This window comes from Lissotriton helveticus, chromosome 12, assembly GCF_964261635.1.
Source record: "Lissotriton helveticus chromosome 12, aLisHel1.1, whole genome shotgun sequence".
Classification (NCBI taxonomy): domain Eukaryota; kingdom Metazoa; phylum Chordata; class Amphibia; order Caudata; family Salamandridae; genus Lissotriton; species Lissotriton helveticus.
In genome coordinates this window covers 12,423,182-12,445,429 of record NC_136073.1, presented here as the reverse complement: position 1 = coordinate 12,445,429, position 22,248 = coordinate 12,423,182, and the positions used below count along the sequence as shown (strand labels likewise).

Genomic DNA, 22,248 nt, shown 5'->3' with positions numbered 1-22,248 from the left:
GGGCGGGGTGAGATGCGGGAGGAGGGGACAGGACATGTTCCGCGCGCATTGCACTCTGCACCCCCCCGCCCCATACCCTGAGAGAGACGCTAAAACCTAGAAAATCCAATTTTTACAGATGGATAACGATTTCCTCCGCGCTGTCGATCGATACCGTCACCTCTCTGATGGAGAGCGACAGCAGAGGAATCTGCAGCGGGGCGGGGAGAAGGCGCCGCTGTGTGCACTGCAGCTCTGAACACACACGCTGTGCAAGATCTGCATGCACCGCACCACTCCCCACACACACTGAAAGCACTGCACCGCGTGCATTGCATGATTGCATGCACCGCATCTGACACGTATTGTGCATGCATTGCATGATTGCATGCCCAGCACCACTCCTCACACACATTGTACATGCATTGCATGATTGCATGCCCAGCATCACCCCTCACACACATTGTACATGCATTACATGATTGCATGCACAGCATCACCCCTCACACACATTGTACATGCATTGCATGATTGCATGCCCAGCATCACTCCTCACACACATTGTACATGCATTGCATGATTGCATGCACAGCATCACCCCTCACACACATTGTACATGCATTGCATGATTGCATGCACAGCATTACTCCTCACACACATTGTACATGCATTGCATGATTGCATGCACAGCATCATCCCTCACACACATTGTACATGCATTGCATGATTGCATGCACAGCATCACCCTCACACACATTGTACATGCATTGCATGATTGCATGCACCGCATCTGACACGTATTGTGCATGCATTGCATGATTGCATGCACAGCATCACCCTCACACACATTGTACATGCATTGCAAGATTGCATGCACAGCATCACCCCTCACACACATTGTACATGCATTGCATGATTGCATGCCCTGCATCACTCCTCACACACATTGTACATGCATTGCATGATTGCATGCCCAGCATCACTCCTCACACACATTGTACATGCATTGCATGACTGCATGCCCAGCATCACTCCTCACACACATTGTACATGCATTGCATGATTGCATGCACAGCATTACCCCTCACACACATTGTACATGCATTGCATGATTGCATGCACAGCATCACCCCTCACACACATTGTACATGCATTGCATGATTGCATGCACAGCATTACTCCTCACACACATTGTACATACATTGCATGATTGCATGCACAGCATCATCCCTCACACACATTGTACATGCATTGCATGATTGCATGCACAGCATCACCCCTCACACACATTGTACATGCATTGCATGATTGCATGCACAGCATCACCCCTCACACACATTGTACATGCATTGCATGATTGCATGCCCAGCATCACTCCTCACACACATTGTACATGCATTGCATGATTGCATGCACCGCATCCGACACGTATTGTGCATGCATTGCATGATTGCATGCCCAGCACCACTCCTCACACACATTGTACATGCATTGCATGATTGCATGCCCGGCATCACTCCTCACACACATTGTACATGCATTGCATGATTGCATGCCCAGCATCACTCCACACACACATTGTACATGCATTGCATGATTGCATGCACAGCATCACCCCTCACACACATTGTACATGCATTGCATGATTGCATGCCCAGCATCACTCCTCACACACATTGTACATGCATTGCATGATTGCATGCCCAGCATCACTCCTCACACACATTGTACATGCATTGCATGATTGCATGCACAGCATCACTCCTCACACACATTGTACATGCATTGCATGATTGCATGCCCCGCATCACCCCTCACACACATTGTGCATGATTGCATGCCCCGCATCACCCCTCACACACATTGTACATGCATTGCATGATTGCATGCCCGGCATCACTCCTCACACACATTGTACATGCATTGCATGATTGCATGCCCAGCATCACTCCACACACACATTGTACATGCATTGCATGATTGCATGCACAGCATCACCCCTCACACACATTGTACATGCATTGCATGATTGCATGCCCAGCATCACTCCTCACACACATTGTACATGCATTGCATGATTGCATGCCCAGCATCACTCCTCACACACATTGTACATGCATTGCATGATTGCATGCACAGCATCACTCCTCACACACATTGTACATGCATTGCATGATTGCATGCCCCGCATCACCCCTCACACACATTGTGCATGATTGCATGCCCCGCATCACCCCTCACACACATTGTACATGCATTGCATGATTGCATGCCCAGCATCACTCCTCACACACATTGTACATGCATTGCATGATTGCATGCCCAGCATCACTCCTCACACACATTGTACATGCATTGCATGATTGCATGCCCCGCATCACCCCTCACACACATTGTGCATGATTTCATGCCCCGCATCACCCCTCACACACATTGTACATGCATTGCATGATTGCATGCACAGCATCACCCCTCACACACATTGTGCATGATTGCATGCCCCGCATCACCCCTCACACACATTGTACATGCATTGCATGATTGCATGCACAGCATCACTCCTCACACACATTGTACATGCATTGCATGATTGCATGCACCGCATCACCCCTCACACACATTGTGCATGATTGCATGCCCCGCATCACCCCTCACACACATTGTACATGCATTGCATGATTGCATGCACAGCATCACCCCTCACACACATTGTACATGCATTGCATGATTGCATGCACAGCATCACCCCTCACACACATTGTACATGCATTGCATGATTGCATGCCCCGCATCACTCCTCACACACATTGTGCATGATTGCATGCCCCGCATCACCCCTCACACACATTGTACATGCATTGCATGATTGCATGCACCGCATCACCCCTCACACACATTGTGCATGATTGCATGCCCCGCATCACCCCTCACACACATTGTACATGCATTGCATGATTGCATGCACAGCATCACCCCTCACACACATTGTACATGCATTGCATGATTGCATGCCCCGCATCACCCCTCACACACATTGTACATGCATTGCATGATTGCATGCCCCGCATCACCCCTCACACACATTGTACATGCATTGCATGATTGCATGCCCAGCATCACTCCTCACACACATTGTACATGCATTGCATGATTGCATGCACAGCATCACCCGTCACACACATTGTACATGCATTGCATGATTGCATGCACAGCATCACCCCTCACACACATTGTACATGCATTGCATGATTGCATGCCCAGCATCACTCCTCACACACATTGTACATGCATTGCATGATTGCATGCCCCGCATCACCCCTCACACACATTGTACATGCATTGCATGATTGCATGCCCCGCATCACCCCTCACACACATTGTACATGCATTGCATGATTGCATGCCCCGCATCACCCCTCACACACATTGTACATGCATTGCATGATTGCATGCCCCGCATCACCCCTCACACACATTGTACATGCATTGCATGATTGCATGCCCCGCATCACCCCTCACACACATTGTACATGCATTGCATGATTGCATGCCCAGCATCACTCCACACAAACATTGTACATGCATTGCATGATTGCATGCCCCGCATCACCCCTCACACACATTGTACATGCATTGCATGATTGCATGCCCCGCATCACCCCTCACACACATTGTACATGCATTGCATGATTGCATGCCCCGCATCACCCCTCACACACATTGTACATGCATTGCATGATTGCATGCACAGCATCACCCTCACACACATTGTACATGCATTGCAAGATTGCATGCACAGTATCACCCCTCACACACATTGTACATGCATTGCATGATTGCATGCCCTGCATCACTCCTCACACACATTGTACATGCATTGCATGATTGCATGCCCAGCATCACTCCACACAAACATTGTACATGCATTGCATGATTGCATGCACAGCATCACCCCTCACACACATTGTACATGCATTGCATGATTGCATGCACAGCATCACCCCTCACACACATTGTACATGCATTGCATGATTGCATGCACAGCATCACCCCTCACACACATTGTACATGCATTGCATGATTGCATGCCCAGCATCACTCCACACACACATTGTACATGCATTGCATGATTGCATGCCCCGCATCACTCCTCACACACATTGTACATGCATTGCATGATTGCATGCCCAGCATCACTCCACACACACATTGTACATGCATTGCATGATTGCATGCCCAGCATCACTCCACACACACATTGTACATGCATTGCATGATTGCATGCACCGCACCACTACTGAAACATACTGTGCTGGTAATTCACCGTTAACAGTGGTTTCCAACTCGTTTCCTTGCCACCGTGTGATATCGGCTCCTCATCGGGTGACCGTGTGAAAAGAGTCAATAGCATGTGCCGCATGGTGGCACCGTGTGGATTGGCCTTCAGCGCCTCACAGACGGGCGGGCTTTGTTTTGCTTTGCGCAGTCTCCGCCCTCCATCCATTAGTCCTTTGGAAGGCATTCTTAGAGCAGCCTCATTAACATTTAATGCACTTTCCATGAAATGCTCTCTGGGGGCTCTAGTGAGAGGACAGAGGAAGGGGGTGAGGCTACGGGTCACTTTGTACCCCGTGGGCCGGAATGGACCCCTCCAGGGGCGCCGGGGACACCAGCGCGCATGGTGACGTCTACTGTACCATATACACATCGTTTGTTGTCATTATTAGATGTTTTGGGAATTTCAAGTAATGTGAGACAGACCAGACTTTTTCCACTTTAATGTCACTCAATAGTTCATATTTCTAGACAGTCAGGCTTCACGGACAGGTGCATCGTGGGCTCAGCTAAGCAAGCTTCCCTTTCACCACAGGGAAAACACGGGCAGCAGAGGACGCCTCTCTCACACACAGTAGAGATACTGGATGGACAACAGCAGTGCCAGCTTCCCTCACACAAAGAACTCTTACAGCACAGGGAGCAGCAGTGCAAACTTTCATCACACACGGAGCAAGGTATCATGGGTAACAGCAGTGCCAGCTTCCCTCACACACAGAACACATCCTGCATGAATAGCAGTGGTGCAAGCTTCACTCAAACACAAATAAAGGTATGTCATGGACAGCAGTAGTGCAAGCTTCTCTCATACACACAGAAGAGGTACTACACAGAGTAGCTATGCAAGCTTCCCTCACACACAAAACAGATACTGCATGAATATCAGCAGTGCAAGCTTCCTTCACACAGAGAATAGGTATGTCATTGGCAGCAGCAATATAGGTTTCCCTCACATGCAGAACAGGTACTGCATGAATAGTAGGAGTGCAAGCTTTCCTCAGACACAGAACAATACCTGCATAAATAGCAACAGTGCAAGCTTCCCTCCTATACAAAATAAGTACTGCATTGTTAACAGCGGCACAAGCTTCCCTCACACACAGAACAAGACCTGCATAAATAGCAACAGTGCAAGCTTCCCTCCTATACAAAATAAGTACTGCATTGTTAACAGCGGCACAAGCTTCCCTCACACACAGAACAAGACCTGCATAAATAGCAACAGTGCAAGCTTCCCTCCTATACAAAATAAGTACTGCATTGTTAACAGCGGCACAAGCTTCCCTCACACACAGAACAAGACCTGCATAAATAGCAACAGTGCAAGCTTCCCTCCTACACAAAATAGGTACTGCATGGATAGCAGCGGCGCAAGCTTCCCTCACACACAGAACAAGACCTGCATAAATAGCAACAGTGCAAGCTTCCCTCCTACACAAAATAGGTACTGCATGGATAGCAGCGGCGCAAGCTTCCCTCACACACAGAACAAGACCTGATAAATAGCAACAGTGCAAGCTTCCATCCTATACAAAATAGGCACTGCATGGATAGCAGCGGTGCAAGCTTCCCTCACACACAGAACAAGACCTGATAAATAGCAACAGTGCAAGCTTCCCTCCTACACAAAATAGGTACTGCATGGATAGCAGCGGCGCAAGCTTCCCTCACACACAGAACAAGACCTGCATAAATAGCAACAGTGCAAGCTTCCCTCCTACACAAAATAGGTACTGCATGGATAGCAGCGGTGTAAGCTTCCCTCACACACGGATAAAGGTATGTCTTGGGCATCAGCTGTGCAAGCTTCCCTCATACGTAGAACAAGGTAAGTCATGGGCAGCAACAATGCAAGCTTCTCTCCTACACAGCAGAGGCATCAGTCAGCTTTGCTGTCTTCCTTCACACATGTACAGGCAGGGCAGCAGTGAATACAGATTTTAAGATTTGAATTGAATGTACATAATTATTCATCATTTGCTGAATGACATTACTAATGGGGCCCCATAAGGATTCCTTAACTGACCTGCGCCCAGAGCCGGAGGCCCTTTTATTGTATAAATAATGAGTTGTCTTTCTTAATGTGTATTTATATTTAGTAAATGATCCCCCTGCAGAATTCTCAGATCATTTCAGGTGGCGGTAGCTTAAGGACAGTGTGTGCCCTCTGCTGGCAGTAAGTGTGAACTGCAGTCAAATGCTCAAATTCTATTGTCCGCCAAGTGACAAACTCTTCCCTCAAAGTAGGAGCCTTCAGATCATTACACTTTTGATTCTAATCCACCTCCAAAAATCACAAAATTTGGATTTGCCAATTGTGACTCAAAAGTGCCACTAAATAGGTGTAAACCTTGACATGTTTCCACATTTGGTACGCGTTTTTATTACTATGGAGGAGAACTAAATGGTATGATGTGCCGGCTAGTGTGTCACACTTAGCGCTTGACGTGACTTGCACATGGCGTGCAGGCTAGCGCTTTAGACGGGGTCAGGGCCGGTCCAAGAACTTCTGGGGCCCCGGGCGAAAGTCAAGATGTGAGGCCCCTCTAATTTGCATGTAACATCACAAGAAGTGACATCACAGAAAGTGACATGGCAGGACTATTGATCTTATTTGGCATCACTGAAGAGACCTAATGTGGATATCAGTAACATGGACAACAAGCATTTGCAATGCAATAGGTCTCGCATTTGCGAGAGTTTAAGCTATTGGCATTGTGTATGACAATGCCTGTTATTTATCTGTTTTGATAATTAACACATAAATAAGTCATTGTCATTTACAATGCCAATAGCTCAATCTCCTGTAAATGCGGGACCAATTTCATTTCAAAGAAGTGTCCGCAAATGTCACGTGCTGCTTGTAAAGTAAAAGCATGCATGGTGCAGAATGCTGCAGAAAAGCATGTCGTGACTCCAGTAGGAGAAACTCATTAAAGAAAATAGTCCTTACAGATTAAATATGAAGTAAAAGGGCCATCCCTCATGGGAGGTTACAAATGAAGAGAAGGAGATACTAAGGAGGGACTAACCAGCCTATTAACGAATCCGAAGCCAGCCTTTACAAATGACAATGAAGCAAGCCAATGAAAAATATGGGTGGAGAGTGGGCGGAGCTTCAAGTCCATACTGCATTGCTTCAACTGGGTATGTATGCCTTCCCTGAAGTGTGGGGTTGACAGAACACAGAAGCGAATCTGCACATAGCAAACACCTGGTCCGATGACTTCTAGAAGTTAATCAAGGTATCAATCAATTTCTGACAAAAAAATCATTATTACTAATGTGCTTGCATATTCATTTATTTGATGGCTTTTTTGACAGCATATGAATTGTCTCCCGCCAATGATTTACCCCAAACTTTAATATCTTAAATGGCTAATGTAATAGATAATGTGCTGCCTGGCTAAAAACTTATAAGGTCCCAAAGGCGAGACCTATTGGCTATGCCAATGCTTGTTTTTGTAGATGCCATGTAAAGGAGATGCCTAATACCATGCACTGAAGAGGATGTGGCATAACAGCATCATCTCTGTACTTTGGTGCTGGGGAGCATAGTTCGAGTCTTGACGTTATGGTCGTAACATCCAGTAGTTCTAACAGTCAAAAAATATTTCGTTTACAAATTGAACAGCTGCTTCTAAAAAGCGCTCCAATACTATCTGATGTATATCCCCTTTAGGGCATTGCTTTTATTTGTAACCATGTAAACATTTATAAGCACAGGCACGGCCTCGTGTTCACACAGACACACACATTTAGATACTAGTGCACAGCGGGTAAATGTGAATGCACGTTTCCATAGCGTGAATCACAGCATCACCAAAGCAATAAATAATGAACCTGGGAAATGTGTTTAAAGGTTCGCTTTGCAGTAATGTTTCGTTTCCGTCCATGCCATGTTCACGAGATGTCCAGTAGCACAAATTCAAGAGGATAGAGGATGTGGCATTACGGCCACATCTATCTCCTTTGGTGCTTGGGAACAAGGTTTGATTCTTGATGTTAACTTAAAGCCCTATAATTCTGGGCAAAGCACTACATTTTCCTATCTGTGCAAAAAATATATATTCTTCCGTTATGACACTAGTGGTCCTGTAGAGCACTCCAATACCTTCGCTAAATTTTGCCTACATATACAAAATGCGCTATAACAGATACAGCTGCGAACTTTGAAGCTAAGGATTATTATGGTGTAAATATGGTCTATTTGCCTACTTTTCAAGTGCCTAACAGTAAAACAAAAAAAAAATATTTCGGAAGATAACTACTGCTTTGAGAAAGCGCTTCAATACAATCTGCCTTATTTACTTTAAAGGCACGGATTCTATTTTTCACCATTTAAACAATTACAGGCACAGACCCATTTATTCACAGATTTATATAATAGTGCACAACGTCTAAATGTGCATGTATGTTTCTATAGCGTGTCTGAGAACATCATGAGAGCTCTACAGCACAGCTGCCCAGGGGCCATCTCACCCAGTCTTATAAATAGAAACAAGGACACACCCGTCTTACACACCTACGGTCCCAGCACTCAGCCTCATAGCACTAACAGCTGCAGCTACAACAGCATCTGTTTATATGCTTTTTTGATTCATTTTAGGTCACATTAAAAAAAAGTCTGCTATGTCTCCCTATCGTGAGGGGTAGTCTCAAGGCCGGTTACTGCAAATAAACACACACCCACTCGATATTATTGGACGGAAGAATGCACTGTGCTGTGCTCACTGCGCAGCGCTTTTCCCCATCATCATTTATTTATTCCCGCAACTGCGGGACCGGCGGCGGGGCCCCCCTGAGCGCGAGGCCCTGGGCAGCTGCCCATACCGCCCATGGCTAGGACCGGCCCTGGACGGGGTGCTGACTAGTGTGTCACACGTAGCGCTTGACTTGACGTACGGGTTAGAGCTTCAGACAGGGTGCTGACTAGTGTGTCGCATGTAGCGCTTGACATGACGTGCAGGCTAGCTCTCCAGACGGTGTGCTGACTGGTGTGTCAAACATAGTGCTCTAGCGCTTCAGACAGTGTACTGAGTAGTGTGTCAAAAACAGCGCTTGACATGACGTGCAGGCTAGCGCTTTGGACGGGGTGCTGACTAGTGTGTCGCATATAGTGCTTGACATGACGTGCAGGCTAGCTCTCCAGACGGTGTGCTGACTGGTGTGTCAAACATAACGCTTGACATGACATGTAGGCTAGCTCTCCAGGCGGTGTGCTGACTGGTGTGTCAAACATAGCGCTTGACATGACGTACAGGCTAGCGCTTCAGACAGTGTGCTGACTAGTGTGTCAAAAACAGCGCTTGACATGACGTGCAGGCTAGTGCTTTCGACGAGGTGCTGACTAGTGAGTCACACATAGCGCTTCACGTGACGTACAGGCGAGCGCTTTAGACGGGGTGCTGAGTAGTGTGTCACACATAGCGCTTGACATGACCTACAGGCTAGCGCTTTGGACGGGGTGCTGACTAGTGTGTCGCATATAGCTCTTGACCTGACGTGCAAGTTAGCTCTTTAGACGGGGTGCTGACTGGTGTGTCACACATAGCGCTTGACATGACGTACAGGCTAGGGCTTTAGATGGGGTGCTGACTAGTGTGTCACTCATAGCGCTTAGCATGCCGTGCAGGCTAGCTCTCCAGACGGTGTGCTGACTAATGTGTCATGCATAGCGCTTGACATGAGGTACATGCTAGGGCTTTAGATGGGCTGCTGACTAGTGTTTCACACATAGCGCTTAACATGACGTGCAGGCTAGCGCTTCAGACGGGGTGCTGACTAGTGTGTCACTCATAGCGCTTAGCATGCCGTGCAGGCTAGCTCTCCAGACGGTGTGCTGACTAATGTGTCATGCATAGCGCTTGACATGAGGTACATGCTAGGGCTTTAGATGGGCTGCTGACTAGTGTTTCACACATAGCTCTTGACCTGACGTGCAGGCTAGCGCTTCAGACGGGGTGCTGACTAGTGTGTCACACATAGCGCTTGACATGACGTGCAGGCTAGTGCTTCAGATGGGGTGCTGGCTAGTGTATCACACATAGCGCTTAACATGACGTGCAGGCTAGCGCTTAAGACTGGATGCTGATTAGTGTGTCACAACACACATAGCGCTTAACATTATGTGCAGGCTAGCTCTCCAGACAGTGTGCTGACTAGTGTGTTACACATAGCGCTTGGCATGAAGTACAGGCTAGCGCTTTAGACGTGGTGAGTTTTATTCTTTGTTATCCTGTTATGCCCACTACCGTTTCATTTGTCATCTACGCATTTCTCCTTTTTGCCTTGCTCCCAGGTAGTGGGAGTACGGTGTGTTCTCACTTCACGCACGCTTTCACTGTAGCGGCCAGTGCTCTGTACGTGTGAGTACGGTGTGTTCTGATTGTCTTTACTTTCGCTCTACCTGCTATCCCTCCCTGAACACCCTGTCTTTCAATATATATCTATCCTTCTCTCCTCACCCATTTCTTGTTCCATCATCTCTCTTTCTCTTTCTTGGTATCTGACCTCACGGCTCCCCCTCTTTACCTCTGTCTCTGTCTCCCTCTCTCTCTCTCTCTCTGCTGTCTACCCTTTCCTCCCTACTCTCTTCTAAGTCCGACCGGGAGTACATATCAGCCGGAAGACAATTTCCTACTGAGAACATGGCTACGTGCAATATGATCAATCACTGTGCTTCGTGGATATGTTTTTGGGAAGAGGTTGGCTTGGAGTCTTACTTATACACTTAAGTGAATACAATTTAGACAGTGTCTAACTGGCGATGCTAAAAATGAGGAAGATAATTTGTTACAAATGAAACACACTGGTGGTCAGGCATGAGAAGAGTGTAGAAAGAGACTAGTAAGTATGCGGCTGCAGGCAGAGCAAGATAGACATTAAACAGAGGAGAAGATTGTCTTTTGAGGATAGCATGGTTTCTGAGAGTACTTGCACACAGCAACATTATGGTAGAGGAATTCTCTTTGAATGGTGTGCATTTGTCTTTCGTGGCAAATAAGCGTATCTGCTGAATTTAAGAGAAAAGTTGGTAAGCATCTAGGGGAAAAACCTGGGATGCTGGAAGGATCAGTGATGTTGGGTGATTTTATGTTGTGGTGGGGCAGGAAAACACCCAATCGGGGTTCCTGGTTGTCTAAGCATTATGAAGGTCTAACCAGCCCAGCAGGGTTGAGGGGAGCAAACAAATAAGACGCCTCAGAAGGTGCAGGGGCAAGAGATTGTAAGTTATGAAAACTGTGTGTGGCCTGGTATAGGTGGATGCATGGATGAAGAGGGAGTAGGGGGGATAGATGGTATAAGTTACAGTTGGGGGTGAAGGTTTGCAACACCACGAGTTTCAACAGTCGGGTGGTTAATAAGAGCATTAATAAGAGCACAATTTGTGTAAGTGAAGTGGGTTATTTTGTTGTTGTATTGAAGTTATTGTGTTTCATTGCAGACAGCAGAGCTCTACTAATAAGGCAGTCTTTACTCTTTTTGTTATTTATTGATTCTGGTAATTTTCTGCTTCTCGCCCAATATACTACTGTCTCACAGCACTATTCAGTTGGGCAACTTGGGTGCCTGGGTGTTCAGCAGGATGTGCCTAAAGAGGAAGTTACCTGTTTTTCAATGACAGGCAGCAGTCTCTCTAACATCACAGCAAGACTTAATCGGTCTTCCAATAACAGACATCTCTCAGCTAGTGTTGGATGGATGGATGGATGGGTTTTTATATAGCGCAATATCACCGCCAGATCTCAAAGCGCTTTGCATTGGGAACCCGTCCTGGTTTTTCCCTGTGAGATAGCCCCTACTGGGTATCCCCAAGGTGAAAGCCAGGCATCCCGCCGCGGGGGGCCGTAGTGGAGATTAAGCAAGCTATTGCCCAGAGTTGCAGCGTGAAGCGGTTTATCGGGGAAATATGCAAGGAAAATCGGAATGTAACGTAATGCCCCAGTTTATGGGTAAAACTAGGCTATCATTGTTGCGCAAAATAAAATCTGACAACACCTCTGTGTGAAATATATTTGGAGAATTATCGAACAGGATATCGAGGCACACCCAACAATAAATGAAATCTTCAGTGGCACTGCAGTGAGGAGTCTCTCACAGAAGTGCTCAAGACTGCAGCTGTATCAGGGACAGCGACGTGCCCAAGTGCCTCTCAAAAGGAGTTAATGATGCCTCGATGCCAATCATTTGGGCCAGTGAGCACAAACTCCTCTTTGATAAAATTCTTTTGGAGCGCATGCTCAGTTAAGATTTCTTTGTGACCCGGCACGCCTCAGAAATTCGGACGGCCGACGAAGTGTTATTTTACAGGACCAACCGACCATCATCAGTTTATGATTTTAGTAACTCATAGAGGCACACATAATTGTTTTTCTACCCTGCTATCGGGCCACTGGTAACTAAGTACTGTTCAAGGAGCGCCTCAGAAAAGTAAGTGTTGTGCACGTTTACGAATGAACAGAAACAGTTTTGTAATGTACCCTCAAATTAATTCCACCAAAAGGGAAGTTTTAAATGTTCACTGTTTCTCTTACTTTATTATAACAAATATTCACAAAGGAAAATGGTGAGCTAAATAGCTGTACTGGCGGAAAGAAAACAAAGCTGGTTAGGTAATTGCCTTTCAAATATCTACTATTTGTCTTGCTCTGCCAATTTGCTGCGTCATAAAAACTGTAAGGCCTTCATTTCCTGAAATTCCTTTCAGCGAGGCTGTGATATGTCCACTGTCACAAACCTTTCCTCCAGGAATCCTATATACCGTGCAAGGGTTAATTATAACAGACCAGTCATTAATGGAAAGGGTGAGACTTCAGCTAACCCTTTATGTTCGGAGGAGGGAGTGAAACACCTACATAGACTGTAGTGCGTTTCACAGACTTGCTGTGGAGTATCTAAACTTTTTTCAAAGTGACTAACTCCAGGCTTTTACCTTTGAAGACGTATTTTCATCTCCTAAAACCAGACGGGGTGCAGGTCAAATAACATCAGCTTGGAAAGTGCTATTTTAAGAGTGTGACGTGGATTTAGACCGATTATTTCATGTACGATCTGAGGCATATAGATTTTATAAGACCTGCGGGAGACGTCATTTTAATCATGTTCGGTCAGTATTTAAGGTTAAAATCCCCCCCGACATTAACTTATGCTGCAGAAGTTTTGGATTGGAATGACTGGCTCTCTTTTGATAAGGCTGAAGGTCGGTTTTTCCGTCAAATTTGTAATTTAAATTCCTTGACTGCCCCACATGTTCTTCGTCTGGAATTCCATTTAGTTTCTTCTTAAATTTTGTCCTTGGCAGCGGTTCTGAGGTGGGGGGAACTCCCTTTTTTGGGGGGATGAGGGCACCCTAAGGGCCGCCCTGAAGTTGGAAATTTTTCCAAAATTAAAAGATAAATCTGCTTTTTTTTAGATCCTTTGCTAATGCAAACCATTTATTTGGGCTTAATTTAAACTTTGATTTACCCATGCCAAAGCCTGTATTGAAGTTATTTCTAAAGAAGTCAATAAGCACGATTAGTACGCCAAGAGATATTTATTTATTTATTTTATTTTTAAAGTTTTATAGAGCGCAAACAAGATCCTTGCGGATATCAGAGCGCTTTCCAGTATTCAGAGTTGCATAGTACAAATTATCCAAGTGTAAAAGGAGGGGTAACATGAGCAAGGGACAATAGAACGAGTGCAAAAGTACAAAACGTGGGGAAGGGAAACAAGGGATAGTATTAAAAACCAAGATCAGGACCAGTAGTAGAGAGCTTCACGTGAGTGTCTTGGTTTCTTAAGATCCATGGCAGAGTATAGTGCCTAGGGTGAACGGATAGCCCCACCAATGCGGGAAATGTCGTTCTTCGGATTTGCTTAGCGTCTAGTCATGTGAATTTTGCCATGAGGATCGCTTTTACTTCCTTTTTGAAGGAGACGGTGGACGAGTTCAATCTGGTTTCTGGGGGAAGAGAATTCCAAATCCTGGGTGCCATTCCAGAAAAGGTTCAGTTATAAGTTTTCTTTTTGTTGAATCTTTGAGGTTTGAGAAGTAGGTTGTCGGCACCCCTAGAGGATCTAGATCCACCGGAGATTGTCAATTTCTGGGCAAGGTAAAGGCGAGCCTTGTGTGTCATGCATGCTATTTTTAGCTGAATTCTGGCTTCCAGCGGGAGCCAATTTAAGGATTTTAGGTCAGGGGAGATATGAGAGCATCGTTTCGAGCCTGTGATGAGTCTAGCTGCGGTGTTTAATGAAGCTCTCAGGGGAGCTGTGATGACTTTTGGGAGGCCGCATAGAGAGACACTTCCATAGTCCACCCGTGGGATAACTAGCGCGTGTACCACTGTTTTGAAGTCATTGGCTGGCAGGAAAGGCTTTAGTTTCCTCAACGTGTTAATCTGGAAGTTTGCTCCCTTTGTGGCATTGCTAATGTGTTTGTGCATCTTGAGATTGCTGTCCAGAGTAATACCCAAGGATTTTGCAGAGTCAACGATAGTAGGTTGAACGTTAAATGTAGTGATATGTTGGATTAGGTCTTGCATAAAAGGGAGCGTCGCCGGTGGAGCGATAATGAGGAACTCAGTCTTTAGGGCGTTCAATTTGAGGCGTTTTTCTGCCAACCAATTTTGGGTGTTTTTGAGCGTGGTATTAAGCCATTTAATGTCTTCTAAGGTGTTGATCTTAAGATAAAGTTAAGTATCGTCAGCGTACATATGGTATTGCACGTTGGATGGCTAACGGGGTGATCTGTGCGAGTGCGATGGGGAGCAGACCCCAGCCCTATCTCTCATGGAATATCCCACACGGAATTACAAGGCTAATACTACTCTTAAGAACTAACTTGTTGCCCCTGAGAGAAGTAACGGGCATTTGGGAAAACACTCCTAGAGAGGAGAGAATTTGTGAACTTTGTTGTTCTCAAATACAGGATTTTAATCATGTGTTATTTGTGTGCCCAGAACTTCGAAGGGCAAGGCGAATGTTTTGAGACCTTAATTTATTAAATGTAATATTCGTTCTGCTCAGGAGGCACGATCTTTCGTGTTGTCCCCTCCAAATGAAATGACTTGTTATAGGATATTTCAATTTTTTCAAACATTCTTGGATATTTATTAGAATTGTATTTGTTATAAAGTAAGTCTTTTTTTATTGTATTGGTGTATTTTTGTGGACCTCCGTTGGAGTTCCGTAACAAATAAACTAATTGAATTGAATTGAATTGAATTGAATTGAGGCAGATGCGGTATTGTAAGATCTCTGGCTGCTGTAATTGCCTGTTTTTTTTATTATAAATATAATGCTGATGGAAGGAAGAGGGAATGCCGGTGCGAGCCTGCCTATCTTTTAGGGAAGGCCCAGGGTTACTAGAAGCAGTTTATTGAGTATGACGGTGACCACACGTGAGAAAGTGAAAGTGTGAAAACAAACTGTGTTTCCTCGTGGACTTGGAAACTAATTTGAGCCCGACTGCGCGCTAGCTGCGATGTTGGACAAGGACAACTCAGCAAGCCAGGGGCTGGGGCCTGGGCGGGTAGGGCCATGACCTTTTACATACTTGTAGTCTTAAACCCGGCAGGCCCACTATCAGGATCGTACCGCTAATCATATCGCTTATGGAGGCGCCTGTACTAGTACTGTAAGTCAGTTGTTTTCTGCGGGAAACTGCCATTACAACGAAGCCGTTTCCACGAAATCGTTAACCACGCATGCAGTACAACGCATGCGTGGTTACCACGAAAGCCTTTACCACGCATACCTTTACTACGAGGTTTGTAGTAAAGGTATATGTGGTAAAGTTAAAAAGTTAAAAAAGGGGGACTTGGGGGGGTCTCCCCCCCAAAAAAAAACTCACCTGAAGTCACGTCGGGTTATTTATTCAGCGTCGTTTAAGAGCAATCGGAAAAAAAACTTCCGCTTTCTCTTAACGACGTATGACGTCACCACGCAAGCAATCGAGGTAAATGTTATGCGTGGTAAACGAATTCCGTTGTAACGCATGCGTGGTAAAGGCATGCGTTGCAACGGAATTAGTTGTAACGTCATATATTCGATTTCTGCTTAGCGTCTTACTGTTAATCGTGGTGGGCCGGCCGGTGGCAACACACGCTGGCTGCACTACAGTTGCTCAGCCTCAGTTTAATAACGGATTAGTTCAATTAGTCACAAATTAAGCACTGCACAAAGGTAAAGGTACACTTTCCTAAACGTTTGTGATTGTTTGCTTTTCACGAATGGATTTACGAGTCGTATTTTTACGAGTGCGGAATCTCCAGAGATATAAACATAGGTCTTTTTATGTGTGGAGACTCCGCACTCGTAAAGATACTACTCGCAGATCCCTTTGTGAATAGCAAACTCGTGTAAGGCTACACAAAAGTGTGCGGTTATCTTTGTGACTCGGGCCCTCGCTGCTGAGACATGCGGTGAAATGGAAGCACGGGTGTGAATCTCAGAGAGACTGATTCAGTCTTTCATCCTTCAAAGGTGGTCAAACGAACTCAGTGAACAGGGAAATACCGACATCAGCTGGAAACGACAGAAGAGCGGTATAAGGCGCTATATAAAGCTCCCTGAACCTCTGGGCCTACAGGCGCGGGCATCGAGGCGCTGTGGGATGGGGGGGGGGGGGGGGGGTGCAGCGCTGGGCGGGTGTGCACGCGCACGGGGTGAGGGCACTTACCCACGCCTCGTGTCCCTCCTCGCACCACAGCTGTCAGAGGGAGCTCGGATCCGTGCAATGACCCGGGGGCTCGGGCCTCTCACACACATCCTGTGCCGGCCCCTCCCCCACTTCCCGTCGAGGTGAGAGGGCTGGAGAGGAGGGGGCAGCAGCGGGGGTGTTCATGCATACAGGAGCCGCCCCCAGGTGAAGGCACCGGCCTCTTATAGGTAAACAGGGGCAGCGGCCACTGGACGGACAGACCCACAGACAGAGGAACTCTCGGTTCAATGTGTAACCATCGAACACAACCTGGAGCCAGCGAGCCAATCATTGATGGGGGCTGGATGGGTCACAGCAGTGTCCAGGAGGGCGGAGGTGAGGGGGGGGGGCAGAGGCCTTTCCAACGAGCCTGCTCCTGGGACACCTGGAAGAGACTGATGCAACTTACCTGCACTGGCGTGAGCTGTAAGGGCCCTGCCCTGTAATGTCAGTCTATAGATTGATGCACCTGTCCCTGTTACCTGCACAGCCCCCTCTCTCACGCCTGATGTCACTGGTAATGTCAGTCTATAGATTGATGCACCTGTCCCTGTTACCTGCACAGCCCCCTCTCTCACACCTGATGTCCTGTCATGTCAGTCTATAGATTGATGCACCTGTCCCTGTTACCTGCACAGCCCCCTCTCTCACACCTGATGTCCTGGTAATGTCAGTTTATAGATTGATGCACCTGTCCCTGTTACCTGCACAGCCCCCTCTCACACCTGATGTCCCTGGTAATGTCAGTTTATAGATTGATGCACCTGTCCCTGTTACCTGCACAGCCCCCTCTCACACCTGATGTCCCTGGTAATGTCAGTCTATAGGTTGATGCACCTGTCCCTGTTACCTGCACAGCCCTCTCTCACACCTGATGTCCTGTCATGTCAGTCTATAGATTGATGCACCTGTCCCTGTTACCTGCACAGCCCTCTCTCACACCTGATGTCCTGTCATGTCAGTCTATAGATTGATGCACCTGTCCCTGTTACCTGCACAGCCCCCTCTCACACCTGATGTCCCTGGTAATGTCAGTCTATAGATTGATGCACCTGTCCCTGTTACCTGCACAGCCCCCTCTCACACCTGATGTCCCTGGTAATGTCAGTCTATAGATTGATGCACCTGTCCCTGTTACCTACACAGCCCCCTCTCACACCTGATGTCCTGTAATGTCAGTCTATAGATTGATGCACCTGTCCCTGTTACCTGCACAGCCCCCTCTCACACCTGATGACCTGTAATGTCAGTCTATAGATTGATGCACCTGTCCCTGTTACCTGCACAGCCCCCTTTCACACCGATGTCCTGTAATGTCAGTCTATAGATTGATGCACCTGTCTCTGTTACCTACACAGCCCCTCTCACACCTGATGTCCTGTAATGTCAGTCTATAGATTGATGCACCTGTACTTGTTACCCGCACAGCCCCCTCTCACACCTGATGTCCTGTAATGTCAGTCTATAGATTGATGCACCTGTCTCTGTTACCTGCACAGCCCCCTCTCACACCTGATGTCCTGTAATGTCAGTCTATAGATTGATGCACCTGCCCTGTTACCTGCACAGCCCCCTCTCACACCCGATGTCCTGTAATGTCAGTCTATAGATTGATGCACCTGTCCCTGTTACCTGCACAGCCTCCTCTCACACCTGATGTCCTGGTAATGTCAGTCTATAGATTGATGCACCTGTCTCTGTTACCTACACAGCCCCTCTCACACCTGATGTCCTGTAATGTCAGTCTATAGATTGATGCACCTGTCCCTGTTACCTGCACAGCCCCCTCTCACACCTGATGTCCTGTAATGTCAGTCTATAGATTGATGCACCTGTCCCTGTTACCTGCACAGCCCCCTTTCACACCGATGTCCTGTAATGTCAGTCTATAGATTGATGCACCTGTCTCTGTTACCTGCACAGCCCCCTCTCACACCTGACGTCCTGTAATGTCAGACTATAGATTGATGCACCTGTCCCTGTTACCTGGACAGCCCATCTCACACCTGGTGTCATGTAATGTCAGTCTATAGATTGATGCACCTGTCCCTGTTACCTGCACAGCCCCCTCTCACACCTGATGTCCCTGGTAATGTCAGTCTATAGATTGATGCACCTGTCCCTGTTACCTGCACAGCCCCCTCTCACACCTGATGTCCCTGGTAATGTCAGTCTATAGATTGATGCACCTGCCCTATGTAGGAAGGTGGCTACCTGACTATGGTTACCCCAGATTTTTTGCCTGTGTTTAGCTGGTTTTTTGACTTAGTTGACCTGGTTCCCTGCTAATCAGGGCCCCAGGCCATCTGCTCTCTCTGTAAAATGGATTCCATGTACCCTAGGTACATACCAATTGGAAATGGACTCCTTGTCAGCCCCTGTAGAATGCACTATAGGTGCACAGGGCACAGGAGCCACTAAGGCCTACCAGGGGCTGCAGCATATCTTTTGCCACCCCTGGCTGGTTCTTAAATTGACACAACTGGCTGATCCCTCAGCTGGGGTAAGGTGGTGTACACACCCCTTGCTTAGATATAGTATACCTATGTCTAAACCCATATCTGGACACATGTAAACCTGTGAGCCACTCCTATAGACAGGCCTCACCAATCCTGGAGGCTGGGTGCATGGTTTTTATGTGAGATGGAGCTCTAGCATGAGCTGAGCCTGTCTGCAGCCGTCGGGAACAAATCCCTAAGCTGTTTCAGGATAATGCCATACCATATACTATTAAGTGCCTTATAATCCTCGCGGTTATTTAGCAACTCTGGTTTGGCTTTATCAAAACATGTCGTGTAAGGTGTCATACGCTTTGGAATACCATCCCCTCGCCAGTTCTGGTGACGGGGATGGCATTCCACCCCTCTAGAGGGGTAAGACATGTTACTTCACTTTAATGCGGTTGATTTCTCCAAAGGCCTTAAGATCCACAAAATGGATGCCTCTGCCACAGACAAATGTCTGGACCCCTGGAGCTGACCGAAACCCAGTCAAGGGGGTCCTGGACAAAGGGTTTCCTGTCACAGGAGGGTGTCACCGCCCTCCAGACAGGAGATAGTGTATTGTAGCAGGGAGGTTTGAAAGAAACCAGACACTGCCTGGGGCGCACAAGGCTGCCCCTTGCATAATCCGGCCAAACCGGTTCTGGGGCACTCCAGCCCTCGTGCCAGGGCGGCCTGGATCAAAGGAAGGGGGTGTATCCACCCACTTCCTGGGTCCCACCCATAGGAGGGGACCTAGCAGGTAATCACGCCCACCAGATTCGAATAAGAGTGGGAGCAGTGCCAATGCACATCAGATTTCCTGGAAGAAACATTTGAAACGATATTCTGGACCCTTCGCCCTCCATCTCAACGTGGAAGCCCGAAGAATCTCCCTTGTGGTCAAGGAGTGACCACCCTGCAGCAGCAGGCACCATCCAGCCCTCGACGTCTACTTGGTTGCAGTTCCCGCCGGAACTCGAGCGACTGAGATCGACGAGATCAAGCCTGCCCAGCTTCTAACAGCCCGATCCACAGTCCCTGCAAAGCTGAGACCCGTGGAGGCGACCGGAAGCGTGGGGCACGCCATCTTGAAGTGACCACGAGACGCTGACCGTGCAGCCCACGAGTGACCCTCGAAGCTGTACACCGGGGTTTGAGAAGCCCCCACCCTGAGCTACTCCTGAGCCGAAGTTCAGCCCTCCACACTCGACGAGTGCTGCGTGGGGCCCTTTGGCACGATTTGGCTCAACGCGTTGGCCCGGTCACTTGCCAGCTGGCTTGTGGTCCCTGTGCCGACGAACTACAAAAGAAGACTCGTGATTCTGGTTGCTCCAGATCCACACCAGCTCCCCTGAAAGGGAGCCCCGACTCTGACCTTCCTGGTCCGAGTGAGACGCCATCTTCCAATCCCGCGTGGATTGCTCTTACCAAGGCTCGTTTGCTCCAAACCGGAAGCCGACTGCACCGACGGTGAGAGCCTGCGTGGGACAGATCGTGACCTGCTCCTGGACGTCGCGGATGCCCCAGAGCCCACGTGACAGCGAAGAGAAGCGCCTCGACGACCACCTGATTGCGCCCGACATTGCCTGGTTCCGTCCTGGTTCCACCCTGGTCACTGCTGAGTGACCCAGACTCTGTCCCCTCTGCTTTCAGGTACTCTACAACTTGAGTCCACCCGTGGACTCCACCGGACACTTCGTCTTCACCCTGCCTGCAGCCCTTTCAGCTTCAAGCACCAAGAGCCTGCGTGTCAAAACCCGACGCCACTTCGACCCTGTGCACCCACTTCCTGTGGGTGAGGTAACTTTGCTCCGCCGGTGTTCCCACACTGGTGCACACCTCTAGGGTCTGTGTGTTAAGTTTTGTCCCTCTAGGTTCAGCGGAAGTGTCCTTAAACTTTAACTATTTGACTTTTACGCACCATTGGTTAACATTGGTGCATGCGTGCGCTTTCCGCACATCTCCCGAATCCCGAGGGCCATTCCCGACTTCAGCATTGCTTGTCCTGACTGCTCCCAGCGATTCCCTAGGCCCTAGGCCTAACCACTGTTCGAGTGGCCTCTCTTATACCACTTGTTTAGTATATGGTTTGAGTGGCCCCCTGCCCTCATCCATAATTGTGCAACTTTGTATGTTTAAACAGTGCTTTTGATTTAACGCTTGTGCCCCTTTATTCATAAAGAATACTGGGGATTGTTTTTAGTAATAAACACATATATTTTTATAATATATACTTGTGTGGTGTCCTTTCATTTGGTATTACAGGATTGTATGTGGTAAAACAGCTCGCTTAACACGACCTCTTAAGTTAAGCCTTTAGGCTGCTTAGTCCATGCTACCACTAGGATAGCTTGTCTAATAAGGTTGACTTACAACCAGACACCATAAGGGGATTGTTTGGTCAGGTAGTAGGTGGTTCCAGAATTGGAAACATCCCCTACCAGGCCAACTTCTCACATTGGTGAGCAGCGGTGCGGATTTGAGCTTGCTGTTGTTTTACCATTGCAATCTTTATATCAAATTGAAAGATCACATCAAGTACCTCTAGGTACATATAAAATCAAAAGCTTAGCATATTAAGTTCTACTGAACTTAATAGTTGTAGGTTGAAGGGATTAGCACACCCTGACTACAACTAACTAGCAAGGTACAGTAGGAAAACACTTAGTGTAGGTAAGTGCACCACTTACACCTCACTAGTAACCATGTCTGACACAGGAAAGGCCTCAGGGTCTAGTCCTGTGACAGTTGACCCTACCC

The 22,248-nt window shown here is 47.4% G+C and overlaps 1 protein-coding gene across 2 annotated transcripts in view; it reads right to left on the bottom strand.

Moving 5' to 3' along the window:
• Positions 1 to 17,122, bottom strand: part of SHC2 (SHC adaptor protein 2) — a 190,294-nt gene extending 173,172 nt beyond the window's left edge. The window contains exon 1 of one of the 2 annotated variants that reach the window (XM_078669204.1): positions 16,985 to 17,122. The gene's annotated coding sequence lies outside the window, so the exon portion shown is untranslated. The remainder of the gene's footprint in view (positions 1 to 16,984) is intronic. The other variant, XM_078669205.1, reaches the window with a different exon arrangement.
• Positions 17,123 to 22,248: the final 5,126 nt, after the last annotated feature.